This window comes from Neophocaena asiaeorientalis, unplaced genomic scaffold (assembly GCF_003031525.2).
Source record: "Neophocaena asiaeorientalis asiaeorientalis breed wild unplaced genomic scaffold, Neophocaena_asiaeorientalis_V1.1 scaffold241, whole genome shotgun sequence".
Classification (NCBI taxonomy): domain Eukaryota; kingdom Metazoa; phylum Chordata; class Mammalia; order Artiodactyla; family Phocoenidae; genus Neophocaena; species Neophocaena asiaeorientalis.
The window spans coordinates 524,678-549,936 of record NW_020172287.1 but is presented as its reverse complement, the minus strand read 5'-3'; the positions used below and the strand labels follow the sequence as shown (position 1 = coordinate 549,936).

At 38.7% G+C, this 25,259-nt stretch overlaps 1 protein-coding gene and 1 long non-coding RNA gene across 2 annotated transcripts in view; both read right to left on the bottom strand.

Moving 5' to 3' along the window:
• The window catches only part of RNF130 (ring finger protein 130), a 101,303-nt gene that overhangs the window by 73,950 nt on the left and 2,094 nt on the right, over nucleotides 1–25,259 (bottom strand). The gene's annotated exons all lie outside the window — the stretch shown is intronic.
• On the bottom strand, nucleotides 494–13,159 carry LOC112412876 (uncharacterized). The gene is made up of 3 exons (XR_003005870.1): nucleotides 13,016–13,159; nucleotides 12,468–12,616; nucleotides 494–783 (listed from the first exon to the last, which is right to left on the bottom strand). It is a non-coding gene; the product is annotated as an uncharacterized LOC112412876 (long non-coding RNA).

Genomic DNA, 25,259 nt, shown 5'->3' with positions numbered 1-25,259 from the left:
GAGCCTCTCTCAAACTCTTGTGAAAATCAAATAAGATGATATATTGAAAGGCTGATATCAAATATATGAATATTTAAAGGGCTCTCTGAGTAGATAATAAATAAATAAAATCTCTCTTCCCTACCCCAGAGCAGCCTGAAGTTCTCCACTTTGATTAATTTCACTTAATAATTTCACACCATTTCTTAAAAATGCAAACACTCCATCTGCTAAGTAGTGATGTCCACATTGTTGTGTGGGTGATGTTTCCTTCTGCGCCCTGAGAACTTGCAAGAGCCTTGTGGGGCTAGGGCACTGATGCATGGTTGCTGGATTCCTTAGGCACACAGCACAGGTACCCCAATGTGACTCTTGCTCTCAGAGGCTGCGTGTCTTGTTTCCTCCACCTTAAATGCCAGTCCCACCACTCCTTTGCTGGCCACCTCCTAAGCCTCAGGATTGTGCTAAAATATCTTCTCTGGAACGCCTTCCCAGTCTCCTAAGGCTGAGTTGGGTGCTTTATTCATGTTTCCATGGTACCCTGAGATTCCATTTATTTTAGCATTTATCACACTTTATTAGTAACTGGCTGTTTATTCTAAGTCTCTCCTAAAGCATGAGATCTAGCATCTCCGCCAGTATCTCTGGCATACAGCACACACTTAACTTACCTGATGACGGGAGCAAGAGAAGAATAACAGAGGGAGATTAAGCAAGACCTGATATAAAGAAAAAGCTGTGCCAAAGACCTCTCTGTTTCATGTGGTAATGTTCTGACAGGGGTAATGTTCTATCAGTTGTTTCCTACAAAAGAAGTAAAAATAAAAATGAGCCTAACTAGTTACCCTAAATTTAGATGTTTCCATTATTAGTACGTTCTGATTATTTGCTTTTCTGTTTTCACATTAATTATAATCTCTTTAATCTTTAGATTTCTTACTTCTACCTTGCCTTTATTTTCCGTTTGTTAAATTTTAATTTTATGATTCAAAGGAAAAAATACAATTCTTTATTTTTGTTCCCAACTTTTTTTTAAATTGAAATATAATCACGAACCCGTGTCCCCTGCATCGGCAGGCGGACTCCCAACCACTGCGCCACCAGGGAAGCCCAGTGATTCAGTTTTATATGTGTGTGTGTGTATGTGTATGTATGTGTGTATATGTATACATATATATATCCTTTTTCAGATTATTTTCCATTATAGGTTATTAAAAGATACTGAATATAGTTCCCTGTGCTATACAGTAGGTCCCTGTTGTTTATTTTATATATAGTAGTGTGTATCTGTTAATCCCAAATTTCTCCCTCCCGCCCTTTCCCCTTTGGTAACCACAAGTTTGTTTTTCACCCAATTTTCTTAATTTTATACATTCAGCTACTGGACTTAAGTATCTAGCTTTCATCCCTTCACACTTCCATGGATAAATTGACTTTCTTACTATTTCTACACTTTCACTGAAATCTAACATCTTATTTCTTTTTATTACTTATCTTTATCAGTTGTTTAGTCTAGTTGAAAATGTTTACTCTTCCTTTTGTTTTAACTTTCTGCTAACTTATTTGTAAGTTTCAATTTTTTCTCTTAACCTTGTATATACTTTTTTAAATCCCCCCTACCCCATACTTCTGTTACATTTTTTTTCTGTTAGGATCTGTTATCATAATGGCCTGCAAAAGTGATCTGGACCCTAGCCCTTCTTGATTTCTCAGGAACCTTGTATTAATGATCATTCCCTCTTTTTCTTTTTCCTCTCATTTAAACCTGCTTGTCTCTTCCATCTTAAAAATAAAGGAGAAGAAAGAAAGATATCTCAAAAGATTCTTTTTTACCGCCACTGTTCTCAAGAGCTGCCTGTACCTGTGATTCTCATCTCCTCGGTATCCACCCATTCCTCATCACATTTTAATCTCTGCATCCAGCCACTCCACTAAAAGTGCTCTGATTAAAAGGCACCAATAACCTCGGTGTTGCTAAATCCCAGGACATGCCTAATCCTCTTCCAAACTGACCTCGCAGTAACATCTGTCCCAGCTGAGCACTCTTCTCTCTTGGCTTTCAGGGCTCTCATCTTCCTGGTTTTCCTCTTCCTCCTCTTCCTTCACAGCCCTCCTTCCTAGTCTTCTTGACTGACTCCATTCCCTCCACACGAACACTCAAACCACTTGGACGTAGGTCTAAGACTCTCCAGAGCTACAATTCTCTCTACGTTGACGGCAGACTTTTTTTTACTGGAATAATGATGCTTACTAACATTTCATGCCAATCAGCCCTTTTCTGAGAAACTATTTTTCAAATTTTACTTCTATAAATCCATAGTTTCCAATATATACAACTAAATCAGAATGCTAAGAATCAGGAGAGGAATACAGATAATTAAATGCAGGGAAGAGATGGTCTTGCTTTGATGAGCTAACAGACATTCTTGAATGTCTTTACTGTTCACACAGAAGGAGGCATAGGAGAGCACCTGTAGGCAGGTGTATGGACAGTCACTTTCTAATTTATTTGTATCCTGGCAGCTTTGCCCCACTTCCAGGCAAGGGCATGGGATCACCTTGAGGTTTCAAATGGATTCTATCAGTTGCCAAAAAAACCCACCCCAAACCAAAACTAGAAACAGAAACCTAATTTAATTTGGGCATCACCTCTACACAGTCATATGCTTTAAGTGACACCTACTTGAGAGCAAGCTTTAGGGGGGAGGGAGGTAGACAGACAATCTAAGATGAGGCACACAGAAGTTAAATTACATATGAAGGAGAGGCCTTTTCTCTGTTTTCCACAGGATGTGAATAGGAAACATGTGACTCCAGTTGTTGCTGGCAGTCATTTTGTAATAAAGAGGGGAACAATCTTAGGATAAAGTTAAAGCTATGATGACAAAGGAACACTGAAAGGGACAAGATCCTTGGTAACACTGCTGAGTGCTGAATCTTTGAACCCTGAGAGCTGCCCTACCTTGGAGTTTCCAGTTCTGACACAGGATTAATGTCCTCCTTATCTGTAATCAATCTAGGCAGGAATTTGTTACTTGGAGCACTCACACTTCTCATGTGAATCAAGCGGCAAAGGTCAAGACTGGGGCTTTATCCCTGCTGAGGGGCTCTCTTAATCCACTGGGATCCTTGGCAACTCAAACCCACCAAGAAGATCAAATCATAAGAAGAAAGCTTCTTGGAAAAGTCCTTTGACACAGGGAGGCAGCTGTGATGCCAATTCTTTGCCTCCCTCCCTCGAGGGGAGTGGTAGCTATTCAGGAGTGGAGAGCTTCACTTGAAGACGAACTATTTTTTTTATATATCTTTATTGGAGTATAATTGCTTTACAATGATGTGTTAGTTTCTGCTTTATAACAAAGTGAATCAGTTATACATATTCATATGTTCCCATATCTCTTCCCTCTTGTGTCTCCCTCCCTCCCACCCTCCCTATCCCACCTCTCCAGGCAGTCACAAAGCACTGAGCTGATCTCCCTGTGCTATGCGGCTGCTTCCCACTAGCTATCTACCTTACGTTTGGTAGTGTATGAAGACTAACATTTAAAGCAAGGGTTCTTGACATGGATACATGGGTAGAATCCAGGAGGCCAGGGAAATCGTCTTTACTTTCACTAAACGCTAACTGACATTTAGCATTTTCTTCATCTGTAACTCTGTAACCAATAGCAACTACATTAATTTTTGTTATCTCAAAATACTGGTAATTAAAGTTATTAAACCCACACCAAGAGCTTGTTACTTGATATGTTAATAATCACATCTATTACTATGTCACAAATATTTTAAATACATTGATACTGTGTTTCAGTATACTTGGTTTCCTTTAATCCTATTTACTTTTGTACTGATCACTATCCTGAGAAGAAGTCCACAGTTTTCTTTTTCACTAGACTGCAAAAGGAGTCTCAACTGCCAGGTTTAGTTTGTTTAAGTTATATGATATATTTGTATCTATTTCTATGACTTTACTTTGTTCTTATTATCCCTAAGCTTCTTTATACTACCCCCACCTCCACTTCTGAATGAATAAAGAAAAATTTTCTTTATTACCCTCTTTCCTTCCATCTACATACTCAAGTTCTATTTTTTAGAAGTTACCCTTAAAAAATTAACATGCATATCTGATAAAAAGTTTACATTTAATCAATGCCTCTATCTTCTTCCTAAATAACACAAGGCTCTTAAAAGGGCTGCCATAACAAAGTACTATAAACTTGGTGGTTTAAACAACAGAAACTTATTTTCTCACAGTTCTGAAGGCCAGAAGTCTTAAATCAAGGTTGTTGGCAGGGCCATCTTCCCTCTGAAGGTCCTAGTGGAGAATCCTTGCTTGCCTCTTTTGGCTTCTGGAGCTCCAGGTGACCTTGGCTTGTGGCTGCATCACTCCAACCTCTGCTTCTGTCTTCACATGGCCTTCTCCTCTGTGTCTGTCTCTTCACTTCTGTCTCTTATAAAGACACTCATCATTGGATTTAGGACACACCTACGCAATCAAGGATGATCTCATCTAAAGATCTTTAATTTAATTACATCTGCAAAGACCTTTTTTCCAAATAACGTTTCCACATTCACAGGTTCCAAGGATTAGGACGTGAATGTACTCTGGGGAGACGACCATTCACCCCCGCTTCAGAATGAGACTCCAACCACCACCTTTCATCGTATGTGTAACTGCCCACTATGCAGTTCCACCTTACTTTAATTATCCCCTCCCTAATATTCAATGTTTCATACAGTCAATGTTTGTTAAACTTTACCTACAGATGCTTGTCAGTCCTTACATTAGTCAGGGTTCTCCAGAGAAACAGACCAGTAAGATATTTGTGTGTGTATAAAGAGATTTATTTTGTAAGGAACTGGCTCATGCGATTACAGAGGCTGACAAGTGCCAAGATCTGTAGGGTAAGTCAGCAAGCTGGAGAATTGATGGTGGAGTTCCAGTCCGAAGGCTGGCAGGCACGAGACCCAGGGCGTGATGATGTTTCAGTTTAACTCCGAAGGCAGGAAAAAGCCAATGTCCAGTTTGAAAGCAGTCAGGCAAGACGAATTCTCTCTTATTTGGAGGATAATCAGCCCTTCTGTTTCATCCAGGCCTTCAAGTGACTGGATGAGGTCCACCCACAACAGGGAGGGCAATCTGCTTTAATCTTCTTTATTCAATCTATCGATTTATATGTTAATGTCATCGAAAAATACCCTCACAGAAACACCCAGAATGATGTTTGACCAAATACCTGGGAACCCTGTGGCCCCGTGAAGGTGACACATAAAATTAACCATCACAGTACTCCTCACATCTCAATTTTCCCTTCTGTGTTTCCTCCTTCTCACTTATTCTACATCTTTTAGAACTTCTTTCAATGAAGATCTGTTAAGGGTAAACTTGCTTTTTCGGGTAAACTTGTCTTTACACATCTGAAAACTTGTTTCACTTTCCCTCATTCTTGAATGATAAATTAGGGTAAAAAGTCTAAATTGTTATTGTTCTGTTAGCACACTAAAGATAATATTCCATTGTCTTCTGCTTCTTATGTTGAGAAGAGGCTGAACAAAACATTTTAATTATGTAGGCTCTCAAATGTTACCTACTTTTTACTTTTCATCTAATATTTTTAAGAAGTAAAATAAATATGATCTATTAATCACCAATTTTAACCTCTTCGGATATATTCTGAAGAAACAAACTTTTCACTACCTTTTCATATAGAATTTTAAAGGAAAAGGAAACAATATAATATCTTCTGTACACCTAGAGTGCTGGATATATCAATCAACATTGCAAGAAGGGTCATACGTAGCTGAACTGTCAGCAAGTTTAATTGCCAATAGCTATCCATTATCATTTGTCTTCTATACTTAGTTACTGTAGATCTCAAATGGATTTTGATTATTTTTTACATCCTTAGAACTTATATATATCTGTTGGATGTTCTCCATGACATAATAAAAAGCATCTTAACAGTAATTTTTTTTTTTTTTTTTGAGGTACGCAGGCCTCTCACTGTTGGGGCCTCTCCCGTTGCGGAGCACAGGCTCCGGACACGCAGGCTCCGGACGCGCAGGCTCAGCAGCCATGGCTCACGGGCCCAGCTGCTCCGCGGCATGTGGGATCTTCCCGGACCGGGGCACGAACCCGTGTCCCCTGCATCAGCAGGTGGACTCTCAACCACTGCGCCACTAGGGAAGCCCTTAACAGTAATTTTAAATGACGGCTAACTCAAATCACTTAACTTGAAAAGTCATGTTCAGAAATAATTTCTATTACAACTGATGTAACAAATACTTCATGCATAAGAGATGCTATAAATCAAAATAACTAAAAATCACTGCTAGGTCCTTGTACAATCATGGTATCATAGTACACTCACACAAGTGCTAATTATTTTATCCACATCACTCCCCATTCCACAAAAGCATCATAACACTGAATACAACTATTTCTGAGGCTCTCTTTTCTGCTGGCTCCTATCCATCATGTATTCCTCCCACCACAAGGATGGTTCAACATCCACAAATCAATGTGATACACCACATTAACAAAAAGAAGGATAAAAGTCATATGATCATCGCCATAGATGCAGAAAAAGCATATGATAAAATTCAGCATCCATTTATGATAAAAACTCTCAACAAAGTAAAATGGGTAGAGACGGAATGTACCTCAACATAATGATAAGCCCACAGCTAACATCATACTCAACAGTGAAAACCTAAAAGCTTTTCCTCTAAGATCAGGAAAAAGACAAGGATATCTACTCTTGCCACTTTTATGCAACACAGTACTCGAAGTCCTAGCCAGTGCAATTAGACAAGAAAAAGAAATAAAAGGCATCCAAATCTGAAAGGAAGAAGTAAGACTGTCTCTATTTGTAAATGACATGATATTGTATATAGAAAACTCCAAAGACGCCACCAAAAAACTGTTAGAACTAATAAACAAATTCCATAAAGTTGCAGGATACAAGATCAATATATGTAAATCAGCTGTGTTTCTATATACTGATAACAGACTATCAGAAAGATAAATTAAGAAAACAATCCCATTTACAATCACATCAAAAAGAATGAAATAGGGTCTTCCCCCGTGGTGCAGTGGTTAAGAGTCCACTGGCCAATGCAGGGGACATGGGTTCGAGCCCTGATCCAGGAAGATCCCACATGCCGCGGAGCAACTAAGCCCATGCACCACAACTACTAAGCCTGTGCTCTAGAGCATGCAAGTCACAAATACTGAAGCCCGCATGCCACAACTACTGAAGCCTGTGCGCCTAGAGCCTGTGCTCTGCAACAAGAGAAGCCACGGCAGTGAGAAGCCCTCTCACTGCAGTGAAGAGTAGCCCCTGCTTGCTGCAACTAAAGAAAGCCTGTGTGCAGCAACGAAGACCCAACGCAGTCAATAAAAAAAAAATAAATAAATACATCAAATCTAAAAAGAATGAAATACCTAGGAATAAACTTAACCAAGGAGGTGAAAGACCCGTACAATGAAAACTATAAGACACTGACAAAAGAAACTGAAAAAGACACAAATAAATGGAAAAATAATCTGTGCTCATAGACTGGAAGAATTAATATTGTTAAAATGTCCATTCTAAGCAATCTATAGATTCAGTGTAACCCCTACAAAAAATCCAATGACATTTTTCACAGAAACTGAATAAACAATCCTACAATTTGTATGGAAGCACAAAATACCCCAAATTGCCAAAGCAATCTTGAGAAAGAAGAACAAAGCTAGAGGCATCATGCTTCCACATTTCAAACTATATTACAGGACTACAGTAATCAAAATAGTATGATATTGGCATAAAAACAGACACATAGATCAATTGAACAGAATAGAGGCTCCAGAAACAAACCCACACATATATGGTCAATCAATTTCCTACAAAGGAGCCAAGAACATGCAATAGGGAAAGGACAGTCTCTTCAATAAACAGTGATGGGAAAACTGGACAGCCACGTGCAAAAGAATGAAACTGGACCACTATCTTACACCATACACAAAAACAAGGGTCCTTGTTTCATGCAAATTTCTATTGACACAGTTCCCCACTATTTCTTACATTTCACAGGTGCTAGCTAAGTGTGTGATATTGCTGCTATCCCTTGAATTAATGATGTTAGTTAAAAGAGATGACTTTCTCATGAAAAAAAAAAAAATTATGGGCTAGGAACAATGTCACTCACACTAACAGGAGAAGTATTTGTCCAGAGGCTAACTGACCACTGACTGAAGGAAGGACTTTAAGTGAAACTGCTGAGGAAGGAGGTAAGAGAACATGAAAAAAAATATCATGAAATCAGTCCCTATGGAGGACAATTAGAAAAAAAATAACACGGTGAGAGACTATTCATATAAGAAAACAAATGAGAACAGGAAGTTTAAAGTTTTCATAATCTGAGATGTTTGTAAACCAATAAATGTAAGTAATGAGAAAAATATTTAAAGTTTATCCTAAATATACAAAATAACCAATGAGATTTGTTGAAGCGGGTCTCAAGATTGGCCGATAATAATAGAAAAGAATACTTTACCTAAGAACCTACTATTCGGAGGAAAAAAGGAAAAGCAGTTATTTTACATCAAGACAATGTACATCCTTCAAGAAAATTTAAGTGAAAAGAAGAATTCAGAATATGTCTGAGAGATAGAAATGAGACTTTGACGGGGGCAATATACCAAGGTCAACTGGCCAAATGGAGTAAATACAAAAGTTCTTTACAGATCACAAAATTGGCAGACAAGATAGAGTACTGATAGGGATTCCAGTCATCTACAAAACTGCAGAAATCTCATTTAGCTAAAAGCAGGATGTCTAACAAGTTCCTGATCTGCTTTACTGTCCATTTTGTCTCCCAAAGGATAATTGCTAGGGATAACCAGAGGAAAATGCTACCCAGAACATAACATATACCCAGATTGTGAAGTGACTAGTAACTTGGAAGAAAGCAACCTATCATTTTACAGTGTGCAAAACCCAGGGCAAAAAAGCTGGGTAATTACAAATCATCTTGATGAGAAAGGAAATGAAGAAGCCAGCAAGAATGCACAAGATAAATTCAACTTTAAGGAAGACTCGTACAAAGTAAAGGCCAATGCAGGATGACAATATAGACTTATAAAAATTCTCCCCAAAACTAAAAAGCCCAGAAAGAGTTGAAAGTTGCCAATAATGACAGGAACAAGCAAAGGGGCTTCTCTCAATCCCTTCCCAAAAGATTTAAGTTTTTTCTGAGCAAGAAGAATAGGAAAGAAATAGGTCCACGACTCAGGGCCAACAAAACAATGGATGAAAACATTTCTCAAAAACCTTTTTGCTTGTTTCCCTGTAAAGGAGAACAACCTGGGAACTAAGACGACCAGAGCAGGGCTAAAGCACCCTGGAAATGGGTTGAGTTCATAAGAAAGCAAATATATTCTTAGGATAGGTCTCCCAGTTCAGTAAAACTGCTGTTCATAGCTTGTGCATTCATGCTGGTTTCTTTAAGTAATCTCTCATCCCATTAAAATAATTTATAATTACCCAGCTTTCTTTGCCCTGGTGTTTGCAAACTTAAAAATGTTATAGTTGCTTTCTTCCAAATTTCTAGTCACTTTGCTTTACATCATCAAATGCAAAGACTACTTCCCAGTCCTCAGCATGCCATCCTCCTCAGCAGTGTCAGAGGTAGCAAACCACTTAACTTTTGAGACTATATATATTTCTTTGGTCTCTTTCTTCTCCTTCTCAGTCTTCTTGGCTATCCAGTTGTCCCAGCACCCTCTGTTGAAAAGACTGTTCTTTTCCTCACTCAATTGTGTTGGCACCTTTGTCAAAAATCAACTGATCATAAATTAAGGGTTTATTTCCGGTTCTCAGTTCTATGCCATTGATCTATATGTCTATGCCAGTCCACAGTGACTTGTAAGTTTTGAAATCAGGAAATGTAGCCCTCTAATTTTGTTTTTCTTTTGCAAGATTGTTTTGAAAATTCTGCATCCACATACATTTTGCTGGCCAATTTCTGCAAAAAGCCAGCTGGTATTTTCTTAGGGTTATTGAATCTGTAGGTCAGTTTGGGGGAGTACTGTCACTATAACAGTATTAAGTCTTTAGATCCATGAACATGGGATGTCTTTCCATTTACTTAGGTGTTCTGGAATTTCTTGTGACAGTATTTTGTAGTTTTCAGGGCCAATGACATTTTAAATGATATTAAAAATACATTTTCTAATTGTTTGTTCTGGCCTACAGAAGTACAATTGACTGTGTGTGTGTTTGTATTGATCTTGTATCTAGTGACCTTTCTAAATTTACTCAACTTAAAAAAAAATCACTCTGTAATAATAAATGAGAAACAAAGGTTTAATGACATTTAATTATGGATTAACACAGGCTGCCTTTCTCAATCCATGTCAGATGGTTGTGTATCTCATATGGTATCTGAGGTATCCTGAATGAAGAGTGATTCCACAAATGTAAAGCGGATGTCAGTGACTCCCTCACACATGTGTTTTTTCAGTTTATTGCAAAATAGCATATATACTCAGTTACATGGATTTATACATGATACCATCTACTTTTAACTAAATGTCCCTCATTAAATGGACAATGCCTTAAAAACATCCCTACAAAATAAAGCAAAAATAAATTGGCAGAGCTGACATTTCTACTCCTGTACAACCTCTTTTTAGTTACCATAAAAGGTTTTAAAAAACCCAACTAATCAGATTTGTAAAAGAAAGCCCCCAAATTAGAAATGATCATGAAACACTATTAGAAATACACTTATTACAGCTGTTATTAGCTATTAACCTAAGTGTTAGGCTTTAAGGTACTATGTCAAAGAAGACCAACAGTGTGGTTTAACATTTCTAAGTATAATACATATATTGGGGATAAATGTACACGCACAACCAAAAAAGTCTGTGCCCCAGTACTACAGGGAATGGGTTAGAGAGGGCACCAGTAGACACAGGGAAGCCAGTTAGGAGGCCACAGTCTAGGTAAGAGATTAGAGAAGGTTGCAGTGGATGTGGAGAGAAATAGATACATTTTAGAGATATTCAGGAATTTGGATCAACAGGACTTGGTAATTAATTAGATATGAGGGGGTGGGGGTCTAAAGATGATGTCCTAGTTTCTGGCATAACACACTGGGTAGAAGGTGGTGTTGACTGAAACAGCAAACGTTGGAGGAGAAACAGATTTTTGGAGGAAAGATGATGAACTGTTGTGGACATACCAGGCTTGAAAGAAAATTGAGAGGGAGAGAATAATTCCACTCCCTAAGCATACCTCCAATAAAATGTTATATATTTTATGTAACAGAAGACATGTACACAATGTTTATGACAGCATTACTTGTAACAGTCAAAAAACAGGCAACCCACATGTCCTTCAACAGCAGAATAGGTAAAATGTGATATATTCATGCACTGGATCACTGACAAAACTATTGCTATATGCAATGACATGAATTTATTTCACCAGTATGATGTGAGCAAAAGAAACTAATCACAAGATGAAAAAGAATACATACCATGATTCTATGTATATAAGTTAAAAAGCAGGCATAATCTCTAGTGTTCAAAGTCAGGACAGTATTTACTTTTGGGGAGGGAGCAAGGGAGAAGTAGTGATTGAAAGGGGACTCCCAGGGAGCTCTGTGGAGCTCATAATGCTCTATTTCTTGACAAGGTTCAGAGTGACGTCAATGTGGTTGCTGTAGTAATTCATCAAGCTGTGGACTTATGATGGTGTATTTTTCTGTGTATGTTATAGCAGACAAATACTGTATGACTCCATTTATATGAGGTTTCTAGAGTAGTCAAATTCATAGAGACAGAAAGTAGAAGGGTGGCTGCCAGGGGCTGGGGGGAGAAGGAAAGGCATAGCTTAATGGGTATAGGGTTTCAGTTTTGCAAGATGAAAAGACTTCTGGAGATTGGTTCCACAACAACGTGAATCTAGTCAACACTACTCAACTGTACATCTAAAATGGTTAAGATGGTAAACTTCATGTTACATGTATTTTACCATAATTAAAAATTAAACGAACAAACGAACCGACCAACCCTTCAATAATTTTCTACTCCTCTTGGGATAAAGCCCAAAATCTTAACACAGCCTAGAAAGTACTGACCCACCTTTTCACCTCTGCTGTATACCACTCTTCCCCTTACTCTCAACTCCTTTCAGTTCCTCAAGCACACCAAGGGTTTCTTTGTACCTTTTGGTCTTCATATATGTTCCTGGCCTGAAATGGTCTTCCTTTCTGTGCCCCTCTTAGTTTAATATCTGTTCCTGCTTTAGCCTCAGCTTAAACATTGTTTCTTCAGAGAAGCCTGCCCTGAGCATCCTAGATTGGATTAGTTCTCTCATTTACGCTCTCTCAGCATCCTGATACCTTCCCCAAGAATTATTATTAAATTATTACTTGTGTTATTATCTGTTTAATGTTTGTTTTCACCACTAGACAATACACAGGGGCTGACTCACCTTGCTTCTTCCACTAGACAGCCACCAGACAGCATGAAGGAACTTCTTGTCCTGCCTGCCATACACGTGTTTAATAATTATTTGCTGAATGAGTATTTGAAGAGCTGTCCCACATGAGTTTAGGATTTCTGATCCAGATGAATTATAGTCTGGTGACAACATGCAAATGAGAAACTGCATCATTGACAATGATCTTTGAGCAATCACAGAAGAGAGACATTAGAAAACTAACCTGTGTAAATAGCACTCCAATATTTATAAACTGATAAAGATAGACTGTGTAGACTATGGGCTAGTTAGGGTACTATTAATCCCTAGAAAAATTTCAGAAATAATTATTCAAGGAATAATTTGTAGACACTTAGAAGAGGAAGCTATAATCATGGGGTGCTTGCACAGGTTTACAATGTGTGGGAGACAGAATAATGCCCTCCTCCCAATCCTCCCAATGTCTCCATCCTAATCCCTGGGACCTGTGAATATGTTGGGTAACATGACAAGAGGGAATTAAGGTTGGTAATCAGTTGACTTTAAAATAAAGAGATTACCTTGGACTATGTGGGTGGGCCCAATGTAATCACAGGGTCTTAAATGTGGAAGAGAGGTAGGAGATCAGAGTCACAGAAAGCTCTGAAGATGCCTCACTGCTGATTTTGAAGATAGAGGAAGGGGCCATGAGCCAATGAATACAGGCAGTCTCTAGAAGCTGGAAAAAACAAGGAAATGGATTCTCCCTCAGACCATCCAGAAGGAATGCAGTCTTGCCCAACACCTTGATTTTAGCCCAGTGAAACCCATTCAGGACTTCTCACTTCCAGAACTGTAGGATAATAAATTTGTGTTCTTTTAATCTACCTGGTTTGAGGTAATTGATTACAGTGGCAATAGGAAAATAACATACTATTAAGCCATAAAAATGCACTTCTTCTCCTTCCTAGCAAATCAGAAACAAAGTAAATACAATATATTTGTTTTTTTCCATCAAAGAACTTGATTATGTCTTTTACGATATCATAAGACAAAGAAATATGTACTAAATGCAAAGTCAATAAAGTAAATTAGAAAATGGTTAAATGCCCTCCCCACTCCCCCAGAAGTGCTGATTAATGGAATAATGTCAATCATTTTAGAAGGTTTTTAGAAACACACTACAAGGGTCTGTTCATTCACACTCTTCGATACTTTTATCAATAACTTAGAGCAGCGTTCTTAACTTTGGGCCCGTGGACCACTTGAGGCCTCAACAGGCATCTGAACCTCTTAAACTTTATTGAAAACTCTGTGTACATATACACAAATAAGTATTTTTCATCAGAAAGGTCCACAGTTTTCATAAAAGTCTTAATAAGAATCCATAATCCCAGAAGGTTAAGAACCACTGACCTACATGAAGACACAGGAAGTATGCTCATCACCTTCATGGGTGACACAAAGCTGCTAGAAAGAGTAAAGACTGGATGAAAAATCAGGATTCAAAAAGTATCCTGAAAGGCTGAATGAACAGGCTGAACCCTGTAAAGGTAAAATCACTTGGCTTAGGGCAGCCTCTATGAAAAAGACCTAGAAGGTCTAATCAGCAGTAATCTCAGTATGAGTCAGTGATTAGGGCTACCAAAAGAACCTACATGACTCTAGGCAGGTGTTCAGAATGATGGAAAAAAAGCATTCTACTCTTTTCTGCATTGGTGAAACCAAGTTGCAATACTGTTCAATTATGCTTTTCTCTTTGGGCCGCCATAACAAATGACTACAAACCTGGTGGCTTAAAACAACATAAATTTATTGTCTCACAGTTCAGGCCAGAAGTCGAAATGAAGGTGCTGGCAGGGCTGGCTCCTTCTGGAGGCTCCAAGGGAGAAATAGTCCCATGTCTCTCTCCGAAGCCTCTGGTGGCTGCCAGCAATCCTTGGCACTCCCTGGCGATGGCAGCGTAACTCCTATCTCTGTCTACCTCTATCTTCCCATTGTCTCTCTGTATCCTCTCTTCTCCTTATAAGTATACCAGTCACTGGATTTAGGCTCCACCCTAAACTAGTATGATCTTATCTTGATCCTTAACTACTTACATCTGCAAAGATCCTATTTCCAAATAAGATCACATTCTGAGCTTCCAGGTGGACATGAAGTTTTGTAGGACACTATTCAACTCACTGCATCCTTTAAGTGGAATATTGCTTTCTATGGTTTACAATACCATATTCTTAAGAATGGTCAATAGAAATAGGAATATCAAGTCTAAGGGTTAGAGGACTTGAGTCAGACAAGGAAATTAACTACTGTCTACAAATTTTTGAACTGCCTTTTTTTCCTCCAAAAGAAAAAAAGACTTTCTAACATTCTGTTTTCCAGAGATGAATGTGGTAGATTTCTGTCACTCATTTGTTCAAGCTTGAGCTGTAAAACCATTGGATAGTAATGCTGAGGCCTCAGATGGGTGGTTAGACTTGATGATCACTGATGACTGTTAAGTTCTTAGATTCTAAAATTCCTTCCCCATGTCTCCATCTCCATGGCCCTTTTAACTGGCCATTATACAGTATCAAAGAACCAAAAAGCTCTACTAATACAGCAAACACTGTGTGGGAGAGTAGGAGGTAGAGGTGAGTGGGACGCCAGCAAGAAGGTACACATTGTAAAGAAAACTTAGAAGCCCTAGGAACGAAAGAATAACAGAATACAGGTAGCTTCAGCATGGTGAGCAAGGGTGAGATGAATGGCCTGAGGGAAGGAAAGGCTGGAGCCAGACCAAGCAGCAAGTGCCTTGTATACCACAGTAAGGAGTTCAGATTTCCATTCTAAGGACAATAAGAAACCACTGAAGGGTAGTTTAAGCAAGGAGTGACATGACTGGGTGAAGCTTCAAGATCACTGTGGCTACCAGGGAGAAAAGACTGATGGAAGAGAAAAAGCAGAAAGACCAAAAAAGGGTAAGAGATGGTAGCTGCCTGTACTAAGATGGCAGGAGTGAAAATGGCAAGCAACAGATAGATATGATACACCCTGAAGGTAAACTGTGGAGGATGGATCAGATGTGGAATGTGAGGAAAAGAAGCCAGGATGAAATCTGTTTAAATAACAAGAGCAGACAGCGATGTCATTTACTGAGATGGAGAAGACTGGGGAACAGTGGTAGCAGACTGGAAGGCAAAAAATAGATATATATCAAAAGCTCCATTTGAAGCTTATCAATCTGGAGATGTCTCTGAGAAATTTAAGTTAAAGATACCAAGTAGGCAGTTGAATATATGAATCCAGAGCTCAGAGGAGAAGATTAGGCTAAAAGTAAAGATACAGGAAGCTGTCGCAGGAGGCATGTGGAGAGAAGAAAAAATTGTTGTCACAAAGAGTTCTCTTATTTCTTTACAAGAAAATATTTTTGGATTACTGGATATTGTTAAGTGCCCATTTATTTTTGCTTAAGTTTTATGATCTCAAACCTCAGTCAGTTGGGTTCTAAGATTTTTCTCCAGCAACATTCAGCTGCTTGGGCGACAGAAAGCATGGAGAAGATGAATGGAGAAGATGAATGGAGAGGAGCTCAGATGTTGGGAAAACAGGGAGCTTCTTCAAAGAAAAAAAAATAGGGGGCAGAATTCATTTGCAGTGCACACAGGGGAAAGAGTGGGAATCATACTGTGTACATGGATTAAAAAAGACAAATTCACCCAATGGCATACAGCAAAGTGCACCAGCCCCATTCACCCCATCACCCCCAGTCGCCAGAGGCAACCACTTTTAACTAGCTCTTTTTTAGTTCTTCCGGTGGTCACCTTCCACTAGTTCTAAAAAGGCTTACAGCCATTATTTCCTTGTTTCTCAACTTTGGACACTGTCTGTGGATTTACGATGTCACAAATTAGGATTTTGCTCACTTAACACTTCTCCATCTTCCCCCTCTTCTGATTTTATTATTTCATTATTTTCCACTGCAGTTAAACCTTTCTAGTTTCTGCAATTACAGACTATCTCTTGAATCCTCACCTGTGAGATGAGATGAAGATACTGGCCCTCACCTGTCCCTAATATCTCCTTTCTCTCTTCTATTTCTCCAGCTTTGTCATCTATTTATAATTGTATACTCTTAAGGTTGATAACATTTCCTTTCTGGTCTGCAATTATACAGGTTTCTCTGCTACACAAAAGTCGAGCATCCTGTGAAACCTTTTGTAAGCCAAAATGGCAAAAAGAGAAGAAGCAATTACTGCAGGACACATCTTGCTAACGGACCCACAAAATAAATCAAGATAGAGCACAGATGCTCACAGACACGGTTCACAGCTACAGCAGCTCAATGTTAAGATGCTGAGTGTCGTTCCGGGGCAGGAGCCTGGCGGGGCCGCTCTCACTGCTCTGGGTGCAGCTGCCTCTACACTGGCTTGTCAGGCTACAAAACAAATGCTGAATGCTATTTTTGCTTCTTGCCTTTTTTCCATTAAAAGCGAAAATCCTCTTCAGATTTCTGAAGAGGAAATCAAAAATAGGTACTAGGGCTTCCCTGGTGGCGCAGGGGTTGAGAGTCCGCCTGCCGATGCAGGGGACACGGGTTCGTGCCCTGGTCTGGGAAGATCCCACATGCCGCAGAGCGGCTAGGCCCGTGAGCCATGGCCGCTGAGCCTGCGCGTCCGGAGCCTGTGCTCCGCAACGGGAGAGGCCACAACAGTGAGAGGCCCGCATAAAAAAAAAAAAAAAAAAAAAAAAGGTACTAATGTAGGTCTTTCATAAAAGCAAAGTGTAAAGCGAACTTTCAAAAAGTGGAGATTACCCATAGTTAAGTCTTCATGCTTTAACTACAGATTGATCTTAAACAGTGAAAGCCAACAAAACCAATAAAAGCATTAATATCATCATGATAAAAATATCATACAAAAGCCAAGTCCTGTCCCTTTCTAGGATTCACTAACTGCTCAAAACGATGACACATTTTAGCTTGATTCCTGTTAAGACAAGAATACTTGGTCTTAGAGTTCCTCTTTTCTTATTGGTGAAAAACATGAGAGTTCCTCTTTTCTTACTGGTGAAAAACATGCCCTCTTCAGTTATTTCTAGTATCTTCCAGTTTTCTACTCATTCTAACCACTGCTTGTAATTCATTCAATTCTTCTTGAAGCTAGGGAATAAACTTAAAATAAATACCAACCTTAGACACATACTTGTTCACTTTAGGGAGTATGACTTTCCCCCTATGGAGAAGGTTTTATATTAAAAATAATTTCAAAAAATGAGAGAGAAAAGAAAATGAGAAATGTCACCCACAATCCAATCAACATAACACTACCATTTTAATTTTTGCATATTACTTTGAGTCCCTGTCCACTGTAAGCATATTTAACACAGTCACAGTTCAATCACTATGTATTTACTTTTGTAGGATATAGCCAGCTTTCACAATGATCCCCTTTAATGGCTGTGTAACATTCCACTAAATAGATATATCATAATTTATTAAACCCACTTGGGAAGCGATACAAGATGTGGTTAAAGTATAAGCTCTGCAGTCAGACAGACCTACATCAAGTCCAAACTCTACTGAATCACCACAGGATTTAGCTGGTGGATTACCTCACTCGCTTTAATTCGTCCAACACTAATTACCAGTGCCACCCTCCTATGTTCCAGGCTCAACACTAAGCACTGAGTATGCCAAGAGTGGACACTGAGACAGGATCTCTGCCTTCAGAAACAAACAAGATAGATATATAATTTCCAACCATGTTAAGTGCTATAAAGAAAAATAACCACTCAGTGCGAGACTGAAGTGCCTTAAATTCCCACCCACAGAATGAGGATATAGTACCACCGAGAGCTGTTACAAGTATTAAATGATAATCCATGTACAGTATTTGGCACCATTCTTGGTACACAGTAGGTACCCAATATATATTAACTATATCACTGCCTGGGATAAAAAGAGAACACCAAAGCAGGAAATACCATCCTCTCAGTATACTCCTTCCTCTGTTAATATAAATCCTATACTTTTTCAGGTTTGAGTTTACTGCTAGAAGTTTGATGTGGGTCTTTTATAGATCCATTTCTCTCCTTATTATGTTCAAGTTTTCTTTTACCTCCCTGAACAAACTGAGTATATTTGTTATAGCTGTTTTAACATCCTTATCTGCAATTCCATCATTTGCCCCATTTCTGGGACTGTTTCTACTGCCTGTTTCCTGTCTGGTTATGGGTCATGTTTTTCTATTTCTTAGCTTGTCTGCTAATTTTTGATTGGATGCTAGTTTTGGATTTCATGTTTTGGGGAGCTGGATTTTACTGTATTCCTTTAAATATTATTGGGGTTTGTTCAGGATTAGTTACTTCGAATAAATCTGATCCTTTTAAGGTCTGCTTCTAAGCTTTGGTAGGTGGGTCCAGAACAGGCTTTCTCCAGGGCTAATTTGGCCTTACTCCATGCCTTGTGCATCAGGTCTTTCTACTCTGATTAGTGAGAATATGAACTATTCCCAGCCTTGTGCGAACTCCAACAATTCTTCCACCTGCTAAGTTTTAACAGTTCTCCATAAAACGTGCAGATCAGTACTCAACCAAAGGCTTGAGGGTACCCCTTGCAGCTTTCCAGAGCTTGCTCTCTGTGCAGCTCCCTCCTCTCCTATACTTGACCTCCTCACACATTCAAGCTGCCTTTGCCTCCCTGAGCTCTGAACTCTGTCTCATCAACTCGGGGAGACCACCAGATTCTTTCTGGGTACCCCCCTCCCTGTGCTGCAGCTTGGAAACTCTCCAGGAGGTAAACTGAGGCGGTCACAGAGCTCTGTTGTTTATTTCCTTTCTCTCAGGGATCACTGTCTTGTGCTGTTTTTTGACCTATTTCTAAAACAACTTTGTCAGGTTTTCCAGTCACTTGAGGTGGCAAGATAAACCTGGTGTCTGTTACTCCATTATGGCTGGAAGCAGAACTAATCAAGTTTGACTTCAACTTCCACATTTTCAATGGAACTTCTCTAGACTACAAGTCCAAATAATTTTTCATTTCTCTGATCTCTGTACCATTTACGATCTAGCATAATAACAGAGGCCCTACAGTATATTCTGTCCATCAACACCCCACCATCCCCCATCCCACCATACAGCTTCCAGCAATGCCTGCTATCAGTTTCACTACCAGACCAAGCACCACAGGATTAAATGCAATCACATATTACAGTGGCTTGCTAGTGCCAGGCACAGTCCTAGGTGTTTGGCTGAAACAAAGAAGACACTGTCCCTAATTTCCAAGAGCTCACAGTTTGGGACAACTGAGTAATCAAATTCTCACCCATAAATCCATAACATAGTTTTAATGGGAAAAACTAAGGTATAAATGAACCTTTAGAACAGGGATTTTGGGTTGTCAAAAGTTTTCTTAAAGGGCCAAAGAATAAGTAGTTTAGGCTTGGAAGCCATACAGGCTCCTGTAATAACTGCTCAACTCTGCCAGTGTACCTTGAAAGTAACCACAGACATGTGAGTGAATGGGCATGGCTGTGTTCCAATAAGCTCTGTTTACAATAACAGGTGGCTGGCCCCCTGGCTGGAGTTTGCAGACAGCTTGCACCACCTTCTACAATGGCATGTCCTGTTTGTGCCATCCAGACAAGACTGATCTCAACAAGAAAACCAAGTTCTCTCAGGCAGAATTACATACTATGTCTTTTGCACACACCACAGAACCTGTATAACACAAGCACAGAGTAGGTGCTTATCAAGGACTTTTTAATTTACTTCATTTGACATTTGAAGGGTTCCCTTTATTTCAACTCAAAATTGCTTCCAGCAGTAAAGAAATCTACACTTACTATGATTTACGGAAAAAAATGAATGCCTAGTGCATAAAATACTCTAAGATGATAAAACAAACAAATGTTGATGATCCTGACAACTTAATTTCATTTTGTAAATAAGTCAAGGTTGCTATACTTAAAAGAACCAGCTGTGAGGACTATCCATGCATCCTAGTGATGTGGACATGGTCCAAAACACTACCAGACTTCTTTGAGAATTATCTAAAGAAAGAGTTCACAAGCACATTAAAAAACTGCATCAAAAATAATTTTCAATTGTCAAAATTAAAATCTATCCAGAAAAGACAAAGATTTGGTATATTGCATGTATTTTTCAAATTGTTCAATCAAAAAGATAATCTCACAAAACAAATTCTAAATGTTTAAATTTGTTTTCATTGTTGTACAGTATGTATGTATATATATATGCACACATACACACCCATGTGACTGGTGTGAAAAAAACAGTAACCTTAATAGTTTTATTCCGGCAGGTTTGTTTAACAAGATTTGTCTTATTACTTTACAGTCACACTTTGTTCAAGATGGAGGGAATCTTGGAAGCCATCTAATCGAACGTTCCTTCAAATGAAGGATTTCCCTTTTGTAATATTCAAAACAATGCTCTGTAGTTTGTTCATCTCTTAAAACTCATAGTCAGAATTGAACATGAACTAAAGGTGTGCTTGGCCTATAACGAAGTGCGACCAGTGCTCCCCAGGATCCAGATGCTCAAACGCATGCAAGATTAGAATGAGCTCGTCAGTGAGCAGGCTTTGTCCTGTGACATGCAGCTCTAAGCCTTATCTCCTCTCAACTCCCTTCCCTGCAGCTATTTTTTTTTTTTACCCAAATCAAGACTACATATTCATTCCTATTAACTTTTTTCTTAGTTTCAGCCCACCATTCCATATACTGAGATCCTAAGGATCCTGTAGTCCAATATTTCAGTTAAATATGTCATGTCTTTATCAAAATCACTGGCACAACAATCAAAGAACTTCACAATGTGAAGAATAACAGGAGGAAAAATTGAAGGCAACAAGTATAGACAACACTTTGCCATAAAGAGAAACAGAGAAATGGGATGGCAGCAGGATGGATATTTGGTGGGGAGGTCAAATGTTTAAATATATATATTCAAATATTTATATGCTAATGAATCATTCAAAAGCAAAGGAAAAATACAGTATGTGAAAACATTTTCTAAATTGTTAAATTCTAAATTATTAAATTTCAACACAAATATAATTTATCATATATTGCTTGGTCATCTAATTTATATCAAAATCTGGTTTTTAGAGCCTCCAGCTCCTGAATTCTCCTTCCTTTCAGGATCTCTGCTTCTAGGATCACACTTACTTTTTCTCTGAATATTTTGAAATCTCTAACTATATCCAGTAGCCCCTGCCTTTGCCATTATGAAACTGAACATCACATGGCCCTTTTCATCCAAGATCTTGTTTCCACATTAATCGCCTTTACTCTCAGAATTTAAAAAACCAAATTCAGGCTTAATGGATTCTTCCAACAGAATCACATAAAACATAAGAATCTAAGATTTTTAAAAAAATGTTATTGTAATCCTACAGTCAGCAAGATGGCCAAAAAAAGTTTATTATTTGGTAAAATTGCTCTCCAAGGCTGTAACATCCAATCCTGAACATTTCTAGGCTAAGTGGCCATTACCAAATTCTTCCCACCAGCACATCTGCATACAAAATGACATCATCAACAACAGGGCCTTCTCCTCTCCCAACCCCCACGCTAGGGTCAAACAAAAAGTTAGTGTGCACACACATAAAGCACATTTACAATGTCCACTGCACAGTAAATGCTAGCTAGTTTACATTTGTTTCTAGATCTAAGCTCACCCTTTGAGTAAGTAGTAAGAACGCAACCATGAACAACCACGATCTGTACATAAATATAAGGTGTGTTCTTTCAAAAGTCCATTTCTAAAAATGAATTCTTTATCAGTTAAAATATGAAATTTGCTGTCACCAAACAAATGAATCTCCATTTACATCTATTTAATGATAAAGAATATATTTTCAAAGTACAACACTTGTTTATGAAATATTTTATAAAGTTTAAAGTTTCCAAAATGTACTTTTAAAATACTAAAGCATCTAAGGAAAAAATAGCCAATCTGCCCTTTAAAGATATAGGACAAATAAATCTTGCTCAGTAATTCATACATGCCTAATCAATAGAAACAATGCAAAATAACAAGAAAGGTTTTTATTTTCACAAACCAAGTCATAGATTTAAAATGAGTCATCATGTTAAGCTCTAGGAAAACTGTAAAGTTATTTTGTCTTTATGTTTATTTCTACCAAACATTTGTCCTCAAAATGAATTTTCATTAATTTCCCATCTATTGACCACAGCTGTTTTTTTTGCCAGGAATTCTGTCTCATAACTGTTTTTTGTAATTTGAACATCACTTTGTTCAGTGTCAACACACAGTAAATCTTCAATAAACATGTTAAGAATCAAATTATAAGAGCTTAAGAGTCAGAAGGAATGCATAATTTTTTCTAAAAATACAAAAATTTGAGACTCACTACATCAAGAATATCATAATGTGAAATACCCAAATATTACTCAAATTTTAAACCGTTTTCTTTCTTTTTTTATTTGAGGTATAATTGACATAAGCCATTTTCTTAAACAGGAAAAGTTTTAAGAGATTTCTACCACAATTCTTGTTTTTAAAATACATTGCTGGGACTTCCCTGGCCGTCCAGTGGTTGGGACTCTGCAAATCCCTGGTCAGGGAACTAAAGATCCTGCGAGTGCATGGTGCAGCCAAAAAACCAAGAAACAAAAATAAAATCCTAAATTCCTAAATTCCTGCTGCAAAAGCACAAAAATGTCTTAGATTTCATGTTAATCCATCGGTTTAGAAACAATTTACAGGTAAACTGACATAAAAACCGCCACTAGACTGTGAGATTCAGGAAGAGGAGAGAGATTTGTTTTGTTCACTGCTGTGGCCGCTCCCTCTGCCCCAGTGCCTTGGATGGTGGCTGGTACCAGTAGGTTTTCAATTAGTATTTGCTGGATTGAAAGAACCTGTTTGCAGACCTCTTAGTACAAAGCCAGACCCAAACCTGCAGGATCCCACCAACACCATGAGAAAACATGGAGCAATCTCATGCTGTGCAGATACAAATTGAGCCTCTAGAGAACAGAGGACAGGAAGAGAAGACAGACACTCGGGGAAACTGACTGCAGACTCAGTTTCCACACACTGCTCCAATGTATTCACATTGATGCCGTGTTTAAACTCCACCAATTTAGAGATTCATTTAGGTTAACAAATCTCCTCTTGTAAGAATGCAGGAATCATTTAAACTTCTCAATAACCTTATGGTGTAAACATTTCACCATTCCACTTTGCAGATGAAACTGAGGCTAAAAGGCCGAATTACTTTCTTAGAGTCACAAAGTACTTTCCCAGTGTCACACAGTTTATGTACAGCACAACTCAGAACCTTTAATCCTTTAATGCTACCACCTCGTTGACAGGGGAATAGGACTAACCTTTACCCACACAACAGTGCCCAATACCTTTCTATCCAAACACCTAAAACAAGTTTTCTTAAAGATGGAGCTTTTGTTTGGGGTGACAGGCAAGCAACAAGTAGTTTCAGAACATGGATCACTTATGAGGTAAGTATCTAAAATGAGGATCATGTATTTGGGGTGCCTGGGGCAATCAAGCCCCAAAGCAAACCACAGATTTCAAAATACTGCACAGGGCCAGCTCTTGCTCTAGAACAGTTTGCCTCTCTCTCTTCCTCTTCCTCCCCTTCCACGTGACCGTCACAGATCTCAGCACCAGAAAATAGACTACCATTGTCAGTGCCATAGTTTGGCAACATTATGTGTCCCAACCACAGTGAATGGCACAGAACAAGCAAGCAAATATTTACTGAATGAACCAAAGGCCAAAGTTGTTTCTGTGGGCAAGGTGGGACCCTAACTGCCTTTTTTAACAAAGTGGAGATGAGAAGTGTACCCTAACACTTGATTACTGGTGTAAAAATGAACTTTTAAAAGGCAGGTGTAAACTGGGGACAGGCTACAGTCAAAGCCTTACCTGATTCTTCTTCCTCAGCTAGATTGCCTCAAAGAAGAAAACAGCTTAGCACGTTAGCATTCAAATACAGATCTCAGAAGGCGCATGATGTTTTAATATTTTAGAGTATAACACCAAACACCATTACCTTATTTAGGTTGCCTAGTTTAGGTCATGTTAACATGAACAGCAGCTTAAAAAAAAGTCCCCTCTCAGCATTCTCAGGGTGAGAGTGGGTGGAGGTTGAGAAGAATAGTAGGCATTTTTCCAAAAAGTTTGCTGTGGGCCAAAAAACAAAATCATACTCCACAGTGTGGGAAAAGTTTCCTTTAAAACATGGCCAGAAATTTATACAAATATATGCTTTATACCAAATAATTAAACAGAGCCTATGATAATAGGAAGACGTAAGGTTAAGCCAAACGCTTCAGAGACAACTCTCGAAAATTTTACCTATTTCCCCTTTGGTAGACTCCCGTGACCTGAAGACTTGGCTACAGGTTCCAATGGGTATTGGATTCTTCATAACGTGTGATTTTCAGGCGTCAAATTACAGTAAAGCTGGTGGGGCAGAATCACAGCCAAAAGCAACAGGGAAGATGCCCATTTTTCTCCTCCACCCTCCTCTCACCTGCCACTTAAGAAAAACGGCACGCTTCTACATTAGAAAAGGGCGTCATCCTTTGAGATTCAATGCAGCGCTAAGTCTGTGATTTCGGGACCGAACCTGCGGATTCCAAAATACAGGTTAAGACCTCATCCATCATGAACTAGTTTTGCGCTCTTCCACCACCTCCTTTGTCTGAGCTGTCCCTGCAAACTCGCAGTTCAATGCCTTCCTGTAAACAAGCTAACTAAACCAAAAGGAACGTTCTAAGTCTTTCTCAAAAGAAGAACCCAACAACGCGTCTGAAGCCTCATCCCAGC